This window comes from Lipophrys pholis (assembly GCF_963383615.2).
Source record: "Lipophrys pholis genome assembly, chromosome: 5".
Lineage (NCBI taxonomy): Eukaryota > Metazoa > Chordata > Actinopteri > Blenniiformes > Blenniidae > Lipophrys > Lipophrys pholis.
The window spans coordinates 4,346,377-4,364,289 of NC_137628.1; the positions used below are offsets into that span (position 1 = coordinate 4,346,377).

General features: G+C 40.9%; 1 protein-coding gene across 1 annotated transcript in view; it reads left to right on the plus strand.

Annotated features, from left to right (window-relative positions):
• The first annotated feature begins 4,910 nt into the window (after window positions 1-4,910).
• The window catches only part of hap1 (huntingtin associated protein 1), a 28,998-nt gene continuing 15,995 nt past the window's right edge, over window positions 4,911-17,913 (plus strand). The window contains exons 1-4 of the mRNA XM_080464102.1: window positions 4,911-4,987; window positions 9,147-9,251; window positions 16,495-16,802; window positions 17,082-17,270. The gene's annotated coding sequence lies outside the window, so the exon portion shown is untranslated. The remainder of the gene's footprint in view (window positions 4,988-9,146; window positions 9,252-16,494; window positions 16,803-17,081; window positions 17,271-17,913) is intronic.

Sequence of the window (17,913 nt, forward strand, 5' to 3'; positions counted from 1 at the left end):
TAGATATGTGACTCTGAAATATAAAGTTCCATCTGACTTTTTTATTTTTTACATTTTAAGGGGTCGTCTCTCAATCAGAAGGTTACAGGTTCAGTTCCCGTCTTCTTCTGTCCTACATGTCGACTTGTCCTTGCCCAAGGCTCTGAACTTCAAATCGCTCCCATTGGACGGATAGAGCGCCTTACATGGCAGCCACAGGCTTTGGTTATGTGTCTAGAGCAGGGGTGGGCATTCCTGGTCCTCAAGGGCCACAGCCCTGCATGTTTTCAATGTTTCCCTCCTCGAACACACCTGAGTTATCATGATGAGGCTCTGCAGAATGCTTGATAATGAGCCAATAATTACTGTCAGCAGTGTTGATGTGAGGATACATGGAAACCGTGCAGGACTTTAGCCCTCAAGGACAAGGATTGCCCACCCTGGGTCTCGAGGCTAGAAAACTGAACTTGGGACTGGAAGTTCACTGGTTTGATTCCCACAGCAGACAGGCCAGCACTGTGGGTCCCAGAGTATGACCCTTGACCCTTGACCCTTGTGTCTTAAGACTCAAGGTACACTGCTCCAGTACACCCATTTCTCGAGAACTGACAGTCATCAACATTCTGCAGAGCTTGATGACAACACACTGATAACACCACTGTGGGAAACGTCTGTAAATTCACAGCAATTTCTTAAATCTCTTCCCAGTTTATGACTGTGAATCATTTCATTGTGAATGACTGTAAAGTACATCTAATGACACAAGAATAAACTTTACTAAAAGCAGAAATGACTCAAAGTTGTCATACTGAAAATCACTGTAAATACTTTTACTGCTTGAACAAATGAAAGACCAAATTATGGTACTGCACATACAGCATTGAGGAAATTAGTCAAAAAGAACACATTAAAGGTTTTGAGAGTGTGGAAAATCCCTAATGTCCATAAATTAATCAAGGGAAGTGTCTCGCTGTGACCAAATCAAAGTGATATTTATCCTGATTTATACAGAATTCACAGTCATTTGTAAATTCTGACAATTAATTTCTTATTATGACTGTGAAAAATTTACTTTTTCTCACAACAGATAAACAACAAGGATGTTTTATTACTGTTAAAAAAAAACTTCGTAAAAAGAGAAAGATTGAGGCAATAATTCAACATATTTCTTTGAAATGTACCAAAGAAAAAGTTTCTTGGTGCCTCAGACTGGGAGATGGACTCAGTTAGGCCAGGCTGTGCGCTCTGCTCCGCCTCAGGGTGAATTATCACGGCTCTGTCCGCTCCACCATTGTGACAGTCTTCATCTGCGCCTCACACAATGAAAGAGACAAGTGGGACGAGGCGTGCTGGGCCTCTGCTGGTTATAGAGCTCTTTATATCAGTCGCAGTGAATGTGTGGACTGACAACCCTCTTCACAAAAATAGCTTCAGGCCCAATGGACGCTCCTGGCTTTTGGTGTGTTGATGGAGGCGCTCCATGATTATTAGACTGTTCACTGATGCTTTCATATGGCGAAACCAGAACATTAACTTTTGATGCCTTTGACTTTGGCTACCTCTGACATCCCTGTGGACAGTAGACACAGGGATTTCAACAACATGAATGGGCCCATTGTTTTCCACACAGCAGCCTCTTTATCTTGAAAATAAGCCAGGAATTAAAAGAGTGGGATCCACTGGGGACTGCAGCTCCTGCTGACTCCACTTCCCACTTTGGTTTCAGCAACTTTGCTGCAATTCTGATGTCAGTCTTCCTTGAAACGCTCATGCTTCTGCTATATTACACACCACAATATAGCACACCACAGATACACCAATTTATATGCAATGTGGTCGTTGTTCTGACAGATCTTCTTCAGCAGGGGTCAAAAAGATGTCTTCCTTGATGTCTGCTTGTTTTCTTTCTCCTGTTGCCCTTTAACCTTCCTGCAAACAGCTCATGAATCTCCCTGCACATCTGAGCCTGTCTTTCATATCAAGGACAGAGCCTGGTGATACGACCCCCCCCCCCCCCCCTCTCTCCGCAGGAAATGGCCCCATTGTCTTCGGGAGAGGAAGTGGCCTGAAGCAGACCACTGGCTCACTGGGTTGATGGAGGCTGCAGTTAATTATTAATCCTGGCTAACAAATGGAAGACAGGCGAACGCTGAAGCGGTGGCTGTCCTCGCAGGAACGTGCTTTAACGTTGGACCGTAGAGCACCTGCATCGACGCAATCAGTGACTGCAACATGACAAAGTGAAGCAAGGAATTGGAATATTGACGTGTAACTTCTAAATCACAATATGAAAGCCTTCAATCACTTTGTGTTGTTTACTCAGCTTCAGCCAAATGCAGTGATTATGTATTTATACTATTTTTGAGAAGAAATCATCCATCTATCTATGTTCTATATGGTTTTATCCAGCTGGGCATTGAGGGTGAAGGCAAAGGCAGGCAACCACACAACAAACACACTTTATATCCGCAGGCATTTGAAAATCACCAGTTACCCTCAAACTCATGCTTTAGGATTTAGGAAGGAAGTTGCAAGACCCAGAGGAAACTAATGCATGCACAACTCATGTATCAATACACTGTAGCCTAGGTTTACCCCCACCCCCTCTTTGTATTGTCTATACTACTCTATATGCAGTTGTGTGAGTGTGAGAGAGCATTCAGGTATTTATCCATGGTGATGTTCCTCGGGAAAGCCTTGTAATGGGGCAAATTTTTAAATCACGCTTAAGGCATCAAAATCCACATTGATGATTATATTATAGATATTATATATTATATATTATATTACATACAGATATTCCCATTGCCACGTGCGTATCAGTCAGTGATTGGCTGAACACACAGAATGTTGCAAATTTAGATACACAAATGACTTATAATAAGTGTTTGTTTTTGTATTTTTTAATCAAAAAAAAAACCTTGAGGTTGGGGGTAGGGGATGGAGGGGGTGGGGGGTGGAGGTGATGGAGGGCCCTATGGGCCAGCCACTACTGGAGCTGGTCTTTGTGGTCCCGGGTGATTTCCTGCCGGGGAACAAAAAGTGAGAGATGATCAACTGGCTGACCTGAACACTGACAAGACCAGCTTATTAATGAGTGTGTCTGAATTCATTCAGCAACCACTCTCAGGGGTGTCTAGTCTCGTAAATATGAAGACGCTATTTGGCCTTCCGACGTTGCTTCGCCTGACAGCACTGCTAGGCCTGAAGTAAATATATATATTTTTTTTACCGCAATCAAATGGATTTTGACAAATATAAACATATAAAACTGTGCACCTGTGACTGCTTCTAAATTTGTCTTTGTGCTGCTGAAATATTTAGCTTGCTAGTAAGTGTACGGTCCTGTGATGACAGAATCACAATGCTTTGTTTAAGACTCAAGCCATTTTGTTGTGGAGAAAGAGGGAGATGCGGGTGTGGTTTATGAATGTTAAACTCATTCCTACGCCCATATTTGTGTTTATTATTTGCAAAGATTAACACATGACCAAGAGATGATCACGTTGCCTGGAGTTTTCTGTTGTTCTTCCTGTATTTATCCACTAGAGGGAGACAGAGACGATCAATCAGCAGGGGTAAAATAGGTCCTCCAGACAAACATGGGAATAAATAAAGAGACACAAGTGAAATGAATGGTGACTACAGACCTGCTTTTAGTGACACGTCTAACTGAGAAACATGGTATGAATGAATGAATGCATGAATGAATGAAAAAAATATGTTAAGAAATCAATGTTGCTCTCTTTCACACACACACACACACACACACACACACACACACACACACACACACACACACACACACACACACACACACACACACACACACACACACACACACACACACACACACACACACACACACACACACACTGTAGCTAAGAATAACCACAGGGTGAGTGAGATGTGATTTCTCTGACTGGGAAGACATTTGCATGTGACCAGATGCTCCTGAGCTCTGTAGTCAGACTGAACACAGTAGTTTGTCTTATATGTTGCAGGATGCATTAGGATGCAGTGAAAATTACAGAAGGTTTGTGGATTTTTCAACACTGAGTATCAGTTAATAATGCATGAGAGGGTAATGGTTTAACTGAATTTAATCATTGCTATTAATGTGCAACAACAAAGATGGTTGTTTCTCTATGGAAACAATTTTTAGACATTAATCTTGATATTTTCCAAATTATGTGATAAAGATGTGACCTATCCAGACCTCAAGAGTGTATTGTGTCTTTAGGTAAGTATGTAAGTCAGTAAAGTAAAGTTTATTGATAAAACGCTTTTCGCAGATAAAAAAAAGATAAAGAAATCACAAAGTGCTGTACATAAAATGGAGCACTAAAACAACTTAAGAATTTCATAGAATAAAAGCAAAAGTGTAAAACTTTGCCTCTAAGTGTGAATATGAGTGTGTCTGTCTCTGTGTTTGCCCTGTGATGCATTGTGAGCTGTCAAGAAAGTACCCTGCCCTCATGGATAGCTGGTTGGGATCAGCTCCAGCGCCCTGCAACCCCGAACAGGATAAAACTGGGATAGAAGATGGATCGATGGTCCGTTGACCAACACATGTGTGGGGTCAAATAAGGCTCATGATGAGGTGACCTTGAAAAAGAGTAAGATTACAAATGCAACATTAACATATACAAATGTCGCTAAAATAAAAATAAATTTAAAATTGCATGTTATCCTTCTTCAGGGTTGCGACAAACGATGTTATTCAATTAAATAAAGACATTTTGATGACACTTGTTTGCACAAAAACAAAGGAAGATTATTATTTCACTCATCTGACCCACTACAGTGAAATTATTTCATAAATCAGGGCAAATATCATCTGTTAAAAGTCTTCTATCCTCTGTATCGCAGTGTTCCGTTGGAAAACTTCATTTCCCATGATGCCCCGCGGCACACACCCCCTCCCTTTTGTGACAGCTGAGAAGTTTAATGGAGAAACTTCACGACACACTGCGACCTTGAACACACAGCCGAATCGAATTGACATGTAAGTCAGACTTCCTCTTGTTTCTCTTCACCCCTTTCTTCACCGTCGCCTCCTTTTCGGACTCGTTTCTCCGCGGGTTTGTCCAAACTTGGTGAGGGTAAATTTCCAGGGCGCTGCAGGAGGAGGGTGTGCTCCTCCTCTCCGGCTGCAGGACTGGATGATACTGTTCAATTCTTCATGTTTTTATCTAGTTTTAACCAAACGGACTAACTAGTGACACAAGTCATGGCTTAAATGACACTTTAAGGCAGTTACACTTTTAATTGTGATGTTCTTAGTGTATTTGTGGCTGAGTACTTAGTTTTATTTCTGATTTTGTTGACACTATAATGTTACAGAAATATACAGTCAAGACTCATCATAATCTTCTAATTCATGTTTCTGCTGGTCACAACCAGCAGAAACATCATTATAGGACATCATAACATGCATTTCAGCAACACGGTGCCTGTTTTTGTTTTTGTTTTAAAGGAAGTTTAATTTAAATCTGATCAATAGGAAACTATTTCAGACTCCAGAAGTGTGTTTCATGGATGGAAAGGAGTTTATAGGTGAATATGAAGCTGCAGAGGAAAAACAAACAAGAATAGAAGATGAAGAAGTGGTGAGAGAAGAACTACCAGAGACAGACAGCAATATGTTCATCTACTGTCATTGTTGAGGGGATGACTGAGATCCCAGAAAACCCCTTCCTTACCATCACTGTAATATTCTTAGTAAATACAAAAGTTTTGACAATTTAATCCTATATGCTTATTTAAAAACCATGCTCAAAATTCTTACCAACACTGCTCCAACGCCATTGAAAAAAAAGAGTCGAAGTTTACTCAGAACATCCTGCTCCACGGCTCTCAGACGGTTTCATCCCCAAAAAGATCCTCCACCTTTGCACAAACAGCCTTTTTCATTTAAATCCGTCAAACTCTGGAATCGGCTTCCTGACAGTCGGAAGTTGTCTGTAGACTGGAATCACATTGGGGAAAACCAGCTGTGTCAGCATTAGTCTATTTTAATTTTGCCTTGCATTGTTGCACAATGTATTTTGTATGAATTTTAGGAATCCAGGTGTTGAAATCTAATGGTTATTGTTGATGTTAATAGTAATGTTACTTGATTATTGTTGTTATTTTACTGTAGGTTATATTTAGAATGTGTTCCTACTCGTTGTGTTTTCTGTATAATGTTTTCTTACAGATTCTCAACATCTGTATGAATTTCTATGAAAGCAGGTGTTACATTTTAATGGTTACTGCTAAAGTTAAAGATTTTTACTGGATGTTATATTTGTACATATATGTATTATTATGTCGTGTGGGGACTGCAAATGGAAACGAACTGCGGCTAAAATCTGGTACAAAGCATCGTGTTTTTTTTTTAAGATTAATGTTTTTGTACATAGTCCCTGAAAAATAAAATAAAATAGATAAATAAATTATGTTAAATAGACTTCGCAGTCTAACGGACTGTTACACGACCTCCACATTTGAACTATAAGACGACACGAGATCGAACCACCGACATAAAGTTTGGAAGAAAAACCTCTTTTACCAGAAGAGCCTCGCATTTTAAAACTCCTGAATTACATGTAACAGTGATGTTGTTAAAAAGCCTCACGTGACGGCACAAACGCCTTCTCAAAGTTTCATTCCCTCGTCCTTTCAGGTTACTTGTTCTTGGAAATTTCGGGTAGAAAATGACGTGCCGCCGACAAAAATGTGTGAGTAGAATGGACGTAGTCTGCAGGTACTCAGGATAGTAGGTTACATGGTCAAACTTGTTTTCAAGTAAGAGTAAAATACTTAAAAGGACTCCAAATACTACTTGATTATGATCGATTTGTCATTTATTGTTTCTCTCTGGGTGTATCATGATATCTAAAGTCAAATATCTGCCGGTACTCCTCCAGAAAAAAGTGAACAAGAAGAAACAAATATAACTTTTTTTTTTTTTTTACATATAAAACAGGAACTCCTGCGATGTTAAATGTACAGTTTGTATCCGAGCACATCACCGATGCCAACCCAATCTGTGTAGCACATCATCTCATGCAAACTTTAACACTAACAAAAAGTGCCGTTCATAACTTTCCGGTGGAATCCAGTATACTGCAGAATGTTTAACAAGTGTTCACTTTCCATTTTTTAAAACGGCTGTTTCATCACGTTCATCTTTCACCCCGAGAAACCAAAAGAACGCCGGCGTGAGATTAATTATTTGCCGTCTTTGTCTGTGTGACGTTGAAGGTTAATCGTGTGTTTCTCACTTCATAAACTAACCCAGGCTTCATTTCAGCTTCAGGACTTTGTCCTCGCTGCATTTTTCAGTCCCTTGGTTTAAATTCTTAGTCGTGCACACGGGGCATAAAATGCAGTTTACACACAAAGCTTCCATTCAAGTTTCTGTATTTACACCTTCTGTGTCACTCTGCAGGCAAACCAGCACACTTACAGACTGATGTTACTCCCACAATTCACTGTAATAGTTTTCTACTTAAGTACAATTTGCAAAATGTAATCTACTTATTTTTAAAGTTGCTGTAGAGTGTCTGAAGGATGAATACATATTTAAACCTTTGATCTACTTTTTTTTGTAGATAGTTTATCCTTTTAATGAAAGTAGAACTGTATTTCATCACATTAAAACACTGAGAAAAGTACTTTTAATTGTAATCAAGTTTAATGCTTTGTGAGGCAAGAGTTTACAGAAATAGGTGATTGAATAATTTAATGAGCAGATGATGACAAATTAATGCGTTTTGTGAGGAATTGATCCTTTTTACTGAATGTTTGAAGCTATAAATAGTAAAACATGTCGGTTGTTGATCTGGTTTTAAGCTGTAACAATGGAGTTTATTTATACGGACTTCAGTGACACAGCTTGGAGTTGCCTGTACAGGGTTAAACGTAGTTTTTGAACCGTGTCTTGAGTGGTGTGATTGGTAACGTTACTGTGGTGTGAAGAAGCCTGTGGCAGCGTCTCTGCATGTTGGGATTTAATACGTTGAGCTTTTTTTTGGTCTGCGTGGGAACGTAAAGGTTCGACCTGCCATCAGTAACGCAGACCAGGATTCAAACAGTTTATCTTCATTAACAGTAGTGGGTGGTTGTTTTGTCAGAACTGCAGTACAGCATCATGTTACTCCTGATGTAACAGTCGGAGTACACACCGCTGGTCTTGTACATTTGAATTCTTATTATTCCTCTTACACACTATAACTCGATTCAGTCCGAAAATACACTTTGGAAATGTTCACTTCTAAACACGCTGTCTTTTTTTTTTTCCCTCACTGAAATAAAGGTAAAATGTTGGTATCTAAAGACGGTTATAATTTTATTTGTCCGTCACAGTTGAGATTAAAGTGAACTTTATGTAAACTTTAGATTTAATCTTGAACCAGAGTAAGTTTTATCACCTTTCCCGTTGGATTCTGTGCAACAATTGTCGTAAGATGAATCCACAAAAGCAGTCACGTCCAAAAGAGACAGTCCAGGTAAGACTGTTACTGCCAAAGCAAAGGAAAACATGTATATTTGGTAAATGAACTACACCTCTATAGCATGTTTTGACCACTTTCAGCGGTCTCAAAGTGCCTTACACGGTCATATCACTCTATTCAATCAGTGTTTTACTCAAGGATAATTGAACAAATACACATTTGGATTCAAAGATCCAATCACGTGTCTCGAGGACAACAGACTCCTCCACCTGTTCCACCCTGTTTATCAACCGTAAAGCATATTTACAGGATACATCAGTCTGAGACAGCGTGTCATTAATGCCTGGTAACTTTCTGTAAATCAGTAACCGGCAGTGCCGATAAACGGACTTGATAAAGTGACTCTCGTTGGGATGTTTTGGTTGTGTGCGTGTGCGTGTGCGTGTGCGTGTGCGTGTGCGTGTGCGTGTGCGTGTGCGTGTGTGTGTCCGGCCGGCCGGCCGGCCGTATCGTACAACACAAAAACGTCTGTCTGGTTCCCGTTTCAGTTGCTTATGAGCATTCAGTGTTACTCACGAGCACATCATGGTAAACCAACACTCCTCTTGAGTGTGGACGCCCCTCCTCCTCCTCGCCTTCTTCCTCCTCCTCCTCCTCCTCCTCCCTTTCAGCCGGCTGCCCCACCTCCACCCTGCCTCACTGCCGCTCTCTCTCTCCTGACAGGACAGAAGCCCTCAGCTGCACGGAGCGTTTCATTTGATGGGGATTCTCCACAGGAGTTCTGCTCACATCCTGAACCCAACCACAAATGCTGCCATAACCACTGAGGTGAGTCTGCGTTGGTCTGGCTGCTCTGCCTCATCTGGTGTCATCCAGCGATCTGCTTGTAGTTTGATGAGCACTGAAACATGTGTCTGTTTGCTTTTTCCTCCACTCCTTTCACCCGTCGTGCCACGACCAAACTTGTCTGTTGTGTTTCAATAGAGCCGCTCCTCGAAAAGGAAAATCTCTGTGGGAAATCAACTGTTGGGTTTGAAGATGTTCACCGTTAAATCCATCGTGCCGGTGATTCTCTTTTGCCGCAGGCAGAATGTGAGATGCCCCACGGCGTTGTCACTGTCGGGTGTGACTTTTATTTACTTTTTCTGCTTGTTGTTCTCGTGTCCTTCAACTTAAGTCTCTGGCTTTCGTGTTGTGTTCTACACGGACCTTTATTAACAGGAAGGAGCTTATAGACGAGGTGCAATCACATTTCCGGTGTCGTTTCCAATAAATTCAATCTGGAAGTTGGGGAAAGCATCGGTAACTTTTGTATAAAACCTTCAGTCGTTTTGTTGAACTTCTAACAGCTTCCAACAGCGAAACGTCGTCTGGTTTAGATTTCTCTCTAAATTTGGTGAGTAAACCGTCACTAGGGTTTTCCTTTGTGTTTCCTATATAGAAAAATTGACTTTTCGAGCAAAGCTGATTTAAAATAAACTCTGAAAAGACAAAGAAATCTAATGCTGCAGATATAAAGGCACATGTAGTCAGGACTTTGCGTTCTGCTTGTAATTTACAGTGTGAAGTGATTATTTTCATTCCTGGTGAAAACACCGTGGCAGTCAGTGACTAATCAGGCAGCCTGGGATGTTTACACGAGTCTAATCTTTAACAAGTTGTTGTTTCTCCCCCCCCAAACCTCAAAGATCCTCAGTGATTACATTCAGGTGGAGGTGTCTTCTTCTCTCACTGTGTTTTACAGCCTGTGGAGATTGAGTAGGTCACATTCTGACTGGACAGAGAGGTTTCCCATCTCGAGAGGGACTGATCGGTGTTTGGGTTTATTTGTGAGCACTTTCTTTTCACGTGGAGCTGCAGTCCAGATTTAGCTCTCCCAGTTGTCCGGGCGGCATTTTCCTACAGTCCTCTTCTGTGTCCCGCCCCCTTTTTCCTCTCGCTTCGTTTTTTTTTAATTTATTTCATCTTTACATGTTGATAATATAATGTCCATGTGATTTGGATGACAGGATTATTCTGTTTTCAGACATTAATTACTGGATTACTTCCTCCCGTCCTCTAATCTGTCGCGGGTTGTTTCCCACTTTAAAGTGACGAACTTCAGGATTTGACTCTTTGATCACTGCCTGTCTCTTGTCATGTCGAAGCCCAGTGTGGGAACGGTGCTGATTGTGCCTGATAATATCTAATGACATTGTGGCTAAAGGTATTTTACAACATCTTAGTGTTGTATGAAATTAATCTTTGACTAAGTTGTGAGATAATACGACATTAATCGACGGTCCACGATATCAGGTTTGACCCTTACAGTTCTTGGCTTTTTTCCTGGAGTCTCCTTCATCAAGAAGTGGCGGGTGGATTTGGATTTTCTTTTTTTTCTTTTTTTTTATGGAGTTGCTAATGTTTAACTTTGTTTTTCTATGATTAACGGCTCTGCTGGAGTCGGGTAGGTATCGACTGTCACATTCAGAACTGAGCACGCGAGGTCATTTCAAGCAGAGGGTTTCACTTTTGGTCTGAATATTTGATCCATGTTAACATTTTTAGTGGTTTCAACTCGGGCTGGGCAGTTTATTTCACCCCCCCCCAACAGTTTTTCTACTTTTTTATGCGTCCCGTTCTACCATTCCTTATGGGGTTCCGTAGTTGCTGTTGCACTTTTGCCTAAGCTTGAGTTAAAACTTGAATTTGTTGAATGACGGAGCCTCATTTACTTTTAATTTTGGGATAATTTATATGCATTTTAGCTCTGAGGTCAATTTTAAGTGCATTGAGAAAAAAAACATTGAAAATGGAATCGAAACTCTAATTTTCCTTTAAAAAAGCATAATTATTTTTTCTAGGCCAAATCGTCCAGCCCTAGTTTCGATAGTCTTTGCAGGTATTTATGGACTTATGACATACGGACATTGAATTATTCCAACTTTTTAAAAAAAAAAAGGTATATTCCACATTTCTCTTTGCTTTTCTGGATTCAAGTTGATAAAAAAATGTTTGTGTCAAAGTAACTTGAGTGCTAGAATACTGGACGTACACGGATGTACGTTTATTTCTCCTCAAACATCACATTGCAGTTTAATTGGACCATAAATTGTCTTGTGACAAACGTGTGGGCACGTTGCAGGTGTCGTGACGTGTCCGTGGATTTAATGGTGCCCCGATCGAAACCTTGTGCACTTATTGGCTCGTACTTCGGCAGACAGTCACCAGAGAGACGACTCATCCTCTCGCCTGATAAGATTCAAATATCTAACCCAGCCTGATGCTTGAAATCTGGACGTCTTCACAGGCTTCAAGCTGAGGTGTTTCGAGAGAGAAAGAGTGGGAGTCTTGTTGCATCACATCGCCACTGATTGTTAATAAACTATAGAGCAGAATATACTTCAAAGCTGTTTGTGACTCTTAACGCTGTTGAAGCTGCAGTCATTCAGACCATCGCTGCTTCTTTCTCTCACGTCCTTAAAGCCTGCCGGCTGACATTTGGTGCTTTGTGGAGTGTTTTTATTGAGCCTGACGGGATTAAAGTGCTCGATGTCAGGACCCTAGTTACCGTTGTTGTATAACTGTTCCTCTTGTTCGGCCCAGCTTTGGCCCATGGGCCTCGTGTTTAACACCCCCCGACCTAAACATTTATTTTCTCAGATTGTTTTACTTTCAGCCTTTCAGAAGTGAAAAATGCCTGATTTATCTTCTGCAGTGTAAAGAATTGAACAACCATCATGCAAGGTGAATGAATAAGAACTGTACCTGTATTATCTTAACATAAGTGGAATAGATGTTTTGTCACGGCACCGGGTCTGTTTCGCACACTGGCGCACACATTTTTGAGCGCTTTATAAGGAGATGGTCAGAAGCGTAGCAGAGAACTCGCCACAGTTGTTGGATTTTGGGTTTTGCAGTGTCGGTAGGATTTTGATGCTGACTCCATCGTGTTGAGGTCAGAATTCGGGGTCATGCCATCTGCTGCAGGACCTTTTATTCCTCTAGTCCCTGTGGATTTTTTTTCCCAGGAGTTGTTGGTTAATTTGAGACACAGCAGGTGCTTACCTGCTGGCATTTGATGAATACCAAGCAGCCTTGTAAAGGATTAAAATAAACGTCACCTTATTTTGGTTGTGCCCCCGTGGACTAAGAGTACAGCTGTACTTCCAGTCATACTCCAAATGTCAAGAGGGAAATACTTTCCATTGAGAACACGTCATGTGGATTTACTTTATTAGTTGATTTTAATTTAACAATGCAGTGAAGAGAAGTACAACACAAGTTACTACACATTTGTGGAGGAAAAAGTTCAAACCAAAAACAAAGAATCCCGTCACTTATCTTTGTTCAGTTGAACTTTATATCCCTTTACCAAAACTCTATGGTGAGTTTATAATCATTTATAAAGCTGTGTTGGGCTGCATGTCCGATATCCTGACTGATCATGACAAAATCTCTTCTCACATTTCATTTTTCTTTCAATGGAAACAAATTTGCTAATGTATTTGGATAATACAAATAGAAATGTATTATCCAACCTTTAAATAAAGGAAATAAACTAGAATCAGTACAATGTAATACTGAGGGTATATGTTGTTTAAAGATATAGATTGATGCAGCATCGAGTTGACGAGTTAAAATGTTAAAGTTTTCAGGGTCGTGTCAGTTTAGCAAGCGTATTGGGACAGAGAGACAGGAAATCAGTTCTGTTCATGATTAGTCACCGACGACAAGCTTCTCTTATGATATATAGTGTAGGTTTGGATTGATTAAAATGATCAACATTGCTCTATTATGTTCAGCGTTCTACAACCTCTTGAGCCACATGGGGATCTTTAGCTCCTCTGTATTGGTTCTCTGAAACCTTCTGGAAATTATATGTGGAACAATTTTCATCCTATTATCGTTTATGAAAACTTTATTTGCATACCTGGCTTGTTTACAAGAAGACTCTCCTGGTTAAAATGGTTAAAAAGGCTAAAACTGCTTAAACCGCTATTTAAAAAAAGGCTAAAATGGCTAACATTGCTAAAAACTAGAAAGAAAAGTGTTAAGATTGTAGGTAAAAAAAAAGCCAAATAGCCTAAATGGTAAAAATGGCTGGAAAAAATCGGTCAAAAGTCAAAATAGCTAAACAGTCAAACTAGTTGAATCCGTTAAAAAAGGCTAAAAACATTAAAACTGCAAACAATGGCTACAAAATCTAAAACAGGTAAATTCATTCCAGATTGAAACATCATGAATGTACATTTAGACATAAACGACATAAAAACACTATAAACTGTCTGATCTTTTATGGTTAAACTTGTTTTTTTGGCCCCAGAAGAATTTCTTTGGGGTGAAAAACACGTTGATGAGAAAGGTTGTAGAGCCCTCTCCCGCTTCTTATAGCAAATTAATTCTTTAGTTTTTCTGGTTTGAGTTCTAAGTCATAACCTCCTGCAGGAAGTTAAGAGGATTTTGTCTGACTCGGTGACAGTTTGAATAGAATGTGTTGAGAGTCAACGTCTTCTTTTTCTTTTATTCTTTTCCCCCCTCCTGCATTTAACGCACCTCTTGTTGAGATGGTGGCGTTGGAGCGTCCGCCCTCCCTCCCCCTCTGCCCACTATCTGTCTGTGTGCTTCGGCTCACGTATACACCCTCCTGGAAGCGCATTGTTTGTGCCGCTGTGGAACATTGCAGACGCTATTCGTGAGTTCAGCTCGAGTCCAGTCCAGGCTCCAAGGTCAACGCCAGCTTTTTTTTTTTTTTTTTTAAACTTGATGAAGGCGTGTGTGTTACTACCGTTCACATATCACTGATTTGCTGCTTTATCAAGGGATTAAATCTCTCCTCTATCCTTATTAATGGCACACTTTTACACAAAAGTCCCCGATGGCAGTTTAAGTCCGTCTTGGATTGTTGCTGCTGCACTAATCTTCTCTGCGGTTTCATTACGTTCTGAACAAATGATGTGCTAACTGATTACTCAGCTGATTTCAGTTTCCACCCCCTGGCATCCGGCCTGGCCCACTAAAAAGACCTTCATACAAAGGAGGGGGGAGATTGCTAATCGGGACGTCCCCCGGCGTCAGGCCCGGGTGTCCGACAGGGTCTCGCTTGGCTGCATGGTTAACTAACTAATTGTGTGTTTCGGTAACTGCCAAATTGGAAGTGACATAGTGTTGCTGGTGGACCTCTCTGCTTTTTGTCCCCGTGGGTGGGTGCATAGGTTACACATCTTTGTTTTTTTTTTTACCCCTTTTATTGTGTTTGCGGGTGAGCGTGAGTGAGGATCTAATCATGAAGGTGAACGCGGTGCGACTCCTTTTGACGTCTGCGGGACGTGTTGGCTTCAAACCAGAGCACTCGGCTGATTGAATGAGCTGTGCAGCAGAGAAAAGAGCCGTCCTGCAGGGACGAAGGGGAGACGGGGGGGGGGGGTGATAGTGATATGAGCTTCGGTAGAGGGGGTTCATTCATGTGTAATCTGGCTGCTGTGCAAACAGCTGCAGACTTCAGCTGTGTCCTGAGTGAATGTGTATGTGCTTTAGTCCTCTTGATAAACTAGCTGCTGTTGCTTTAATTGGACCATACCCTTCAGCCTCCGGCAGGGTTTATTGACTGTAATATCTGGGTCGAGGTATCGAGTGTCCTTTTGTCACCAGACTGAGGAAAAGGTGACGCCTTTATGTGAACGGCATCGGTGCACAGATAGAATCATATTGGTACGTAGAGAATATTGATATTATTTACATTTTTAAAGATTCTCTCTAGGCCAGACAATAAAAGCTCAAACTTAAACTTGTGATGGGATTTTTGAAGCAGGTTTTTGATAAAGCACGAGTGTTTGCACCATTTGAAGCCTGGTCTGTTGTTGAAAACTTTTTAATAAACTTGATTAAATAATTTGTTACCTTTTGAAAATCAGCTAAATGCATGTATTCTCCCTAATTATATGTAGAGTTTTAATTCTTAACGTGTAAAATTTAGGCGATGGTACGTAAGATAATGTGTCAAATAATAGCACATAGTGTGTTGTGGTTTTCTTTACCGTGGCTGTACGCGGTATGAATGATATGATGAAGATGTATAATTCATGCTCCCCCTCTGCTGGGACAGTGTGTGAATGGGAGTGTAACTTTATGTTGAGGAACATGATCTGTGTCGCCCCAGGCGGTGGAAACTCTACCTACATGACCCTCAAACCTCCACCAGAGGCCAGGTCCGTCTTTGTTGATAGATGAAAGGCGGTTTTATCAGAACAAAAGTCTGAGAAAGTTCACATCGCCTGATGCATAAATCACTTACTTGATTAAACGTATTAAAACTACCAGCTGAGACGGCGGCTTTACTTTCAATTTGTTGAGCTATTTTGATTCTTTTGTTCATGTAAAGTTGTGAATCACGCTGAAAATGAGCTGTACTCAAAAAAGGTTAGCCGTCGATTTGTTTGTCGTAAGCATGCAGTACATGTCACACCACTGGAACGCTTGTTTTTGTCCTGTCTGTGTGAGAAACATGCATTTGTGGGATGGGCAGCAGAGCTCTGCATGCACGTTTAAAAAATTTGCCAATTCCACTTTGCCAGTACCAAACTTTTCTTTACTGCAGACTCTGTTTTATTAGCTCATGGAACTCATGGGCCGACATTCGGCAAGCTGTTTAGCACGGGAAGAGAACATTTGGCAGGATTAAAATAAGCCCACACCACATGCGTAGTTATTCTCATAAATGCTGGTTTCTTACAACGTTAACATCGTTCGAGTGTTCGATGCTTCGCTAAGTGTTGCAACAAATATACGATATGTTAAAATGTGTTGTTACATTTTGTTCACAGTTCAGAAAACTTCTTATTTTGAATGCCTGTGGCTGTAACTGATTATCAGGTCTCACTCTCCTCTTGAAACTTGTGGTAAAAATGAAGCAATAATATTTATTTTTTGTGTGGATTCATCATGAAAATTCCAGTTTGCATGTTTTTCGTTCAACAATCAGCAGAACAAGTGGAACTCCAGTAGAAAACTGTCATTCAAGAGAGTCCCGATTAAATCAGAGTCCGGTGTAGTTTTCTTCACTCTGTCTTTCTCTTTGTGTTTCTGTGTGTAGATTGTTTCCTCGGTGCCCCGGTGGGATTCCTTGCTTTACGTTGGCCTTCACCCTGAACCCTCCAGCCACATTCAAGCTGTCCCACCCTGACTTCTCTCGCTCCTCTTCCTCTCCTGGAGCCTCCCTTTCTCCTTCCTCCTGGCCCCTACAGGCCCGTCTGGACTCCCAGCCAGCCTTCTCCCTCCATGAGGGGCCGGGGGAGGAGGCGGGGTCCCTGGATGTGGACCCCCGGCCTTTCCAGCTCCATTCATCGGAGAACCTCAGAGAGCTGGGACAAATACTCCGTCATGATGTGTCAACTCTAACAGGCAGGTTGCCTTTTCTTTAATAAAAATAAGAGTCTGTAAATCTAAAAACATAAATCACACCTATAGGTGATTTATTGTAGTTTTGCACATTTGCCAGCAGAGGGCAGTGTAGCATTGGAGATGACAGTGGGAATGTTTTGATGCTTACAAAAGCTGATTTTGTTTTTTCTTTCTTTTTTTTCCATCCAAAAACTTCTTCACTTCACACATATATTTATATATTATGATTTATTTTTTTAAATACATACATATGCACACCCAAACACACCCCACGTTCAGATCTTTGCTCAGACCTCCCAGAACTGGAGATAGTGAGCCTCCTCTCCGAGGGCCAGCCCAACTACACCCTGCGAGCAAACAGTGTCTTTGGATACGACAATGAAGACTGGCTGCAAACCCCTCTGCTGCCCCCAGAGGTCGTCCTGGGACTCACGCACGAGCAGATTGAAGAGACACTCAAGTACTTCTGTGAGTACCGTCTTACTTCCAGTAGAAACGTGTTGAGATGGAAGTGGTGGTGGTGTCGTCAGTCTTTGTGGGAGATTGAGTGTAATTTAGACCCACAGTGTGTTTCCACAGTGACCCTTTGACCCGCATTTTGTTGTGTTTTTATCTTTTTACTGGGCTCTATGATCTACAACACGTTACTGCTGGTTTAACGAGCTTCATTTAGAAACTGTGACATATTTATCTGAGGAATCTGCTGAAGATGGCTTCAACAGAAATGCATTTTCATAGGAGAATATATAAGAATGAAAGTGTTTTACCAGCAGTAATACCTCAAAGTCACTGTTAAGTTTGTATTTTTTTCAAACTTTGTCTTTGTGCGGTGAAGTTGTGTTTTACCAGGGCCGGTTCTCAAAGATAGAGGAACACAATCTTTCAGATGTGGAATGGAAATACAGCATACATTGACAATGATTGCATTTAGAAAAAAATATTAACGGTGCATATCTCTCAACAGTGACTGATAGAAGTGTTGTGAATTAGGTTTTCCACAACTATAGACAGAAATCTCTCTGTAATATAAACTGCTAACTCGGTCGGGGATCATTTCTAAGATGTGCAGGTTTTTTAAGAAATTTTCATTCCTGATCAAACAATTGACAAT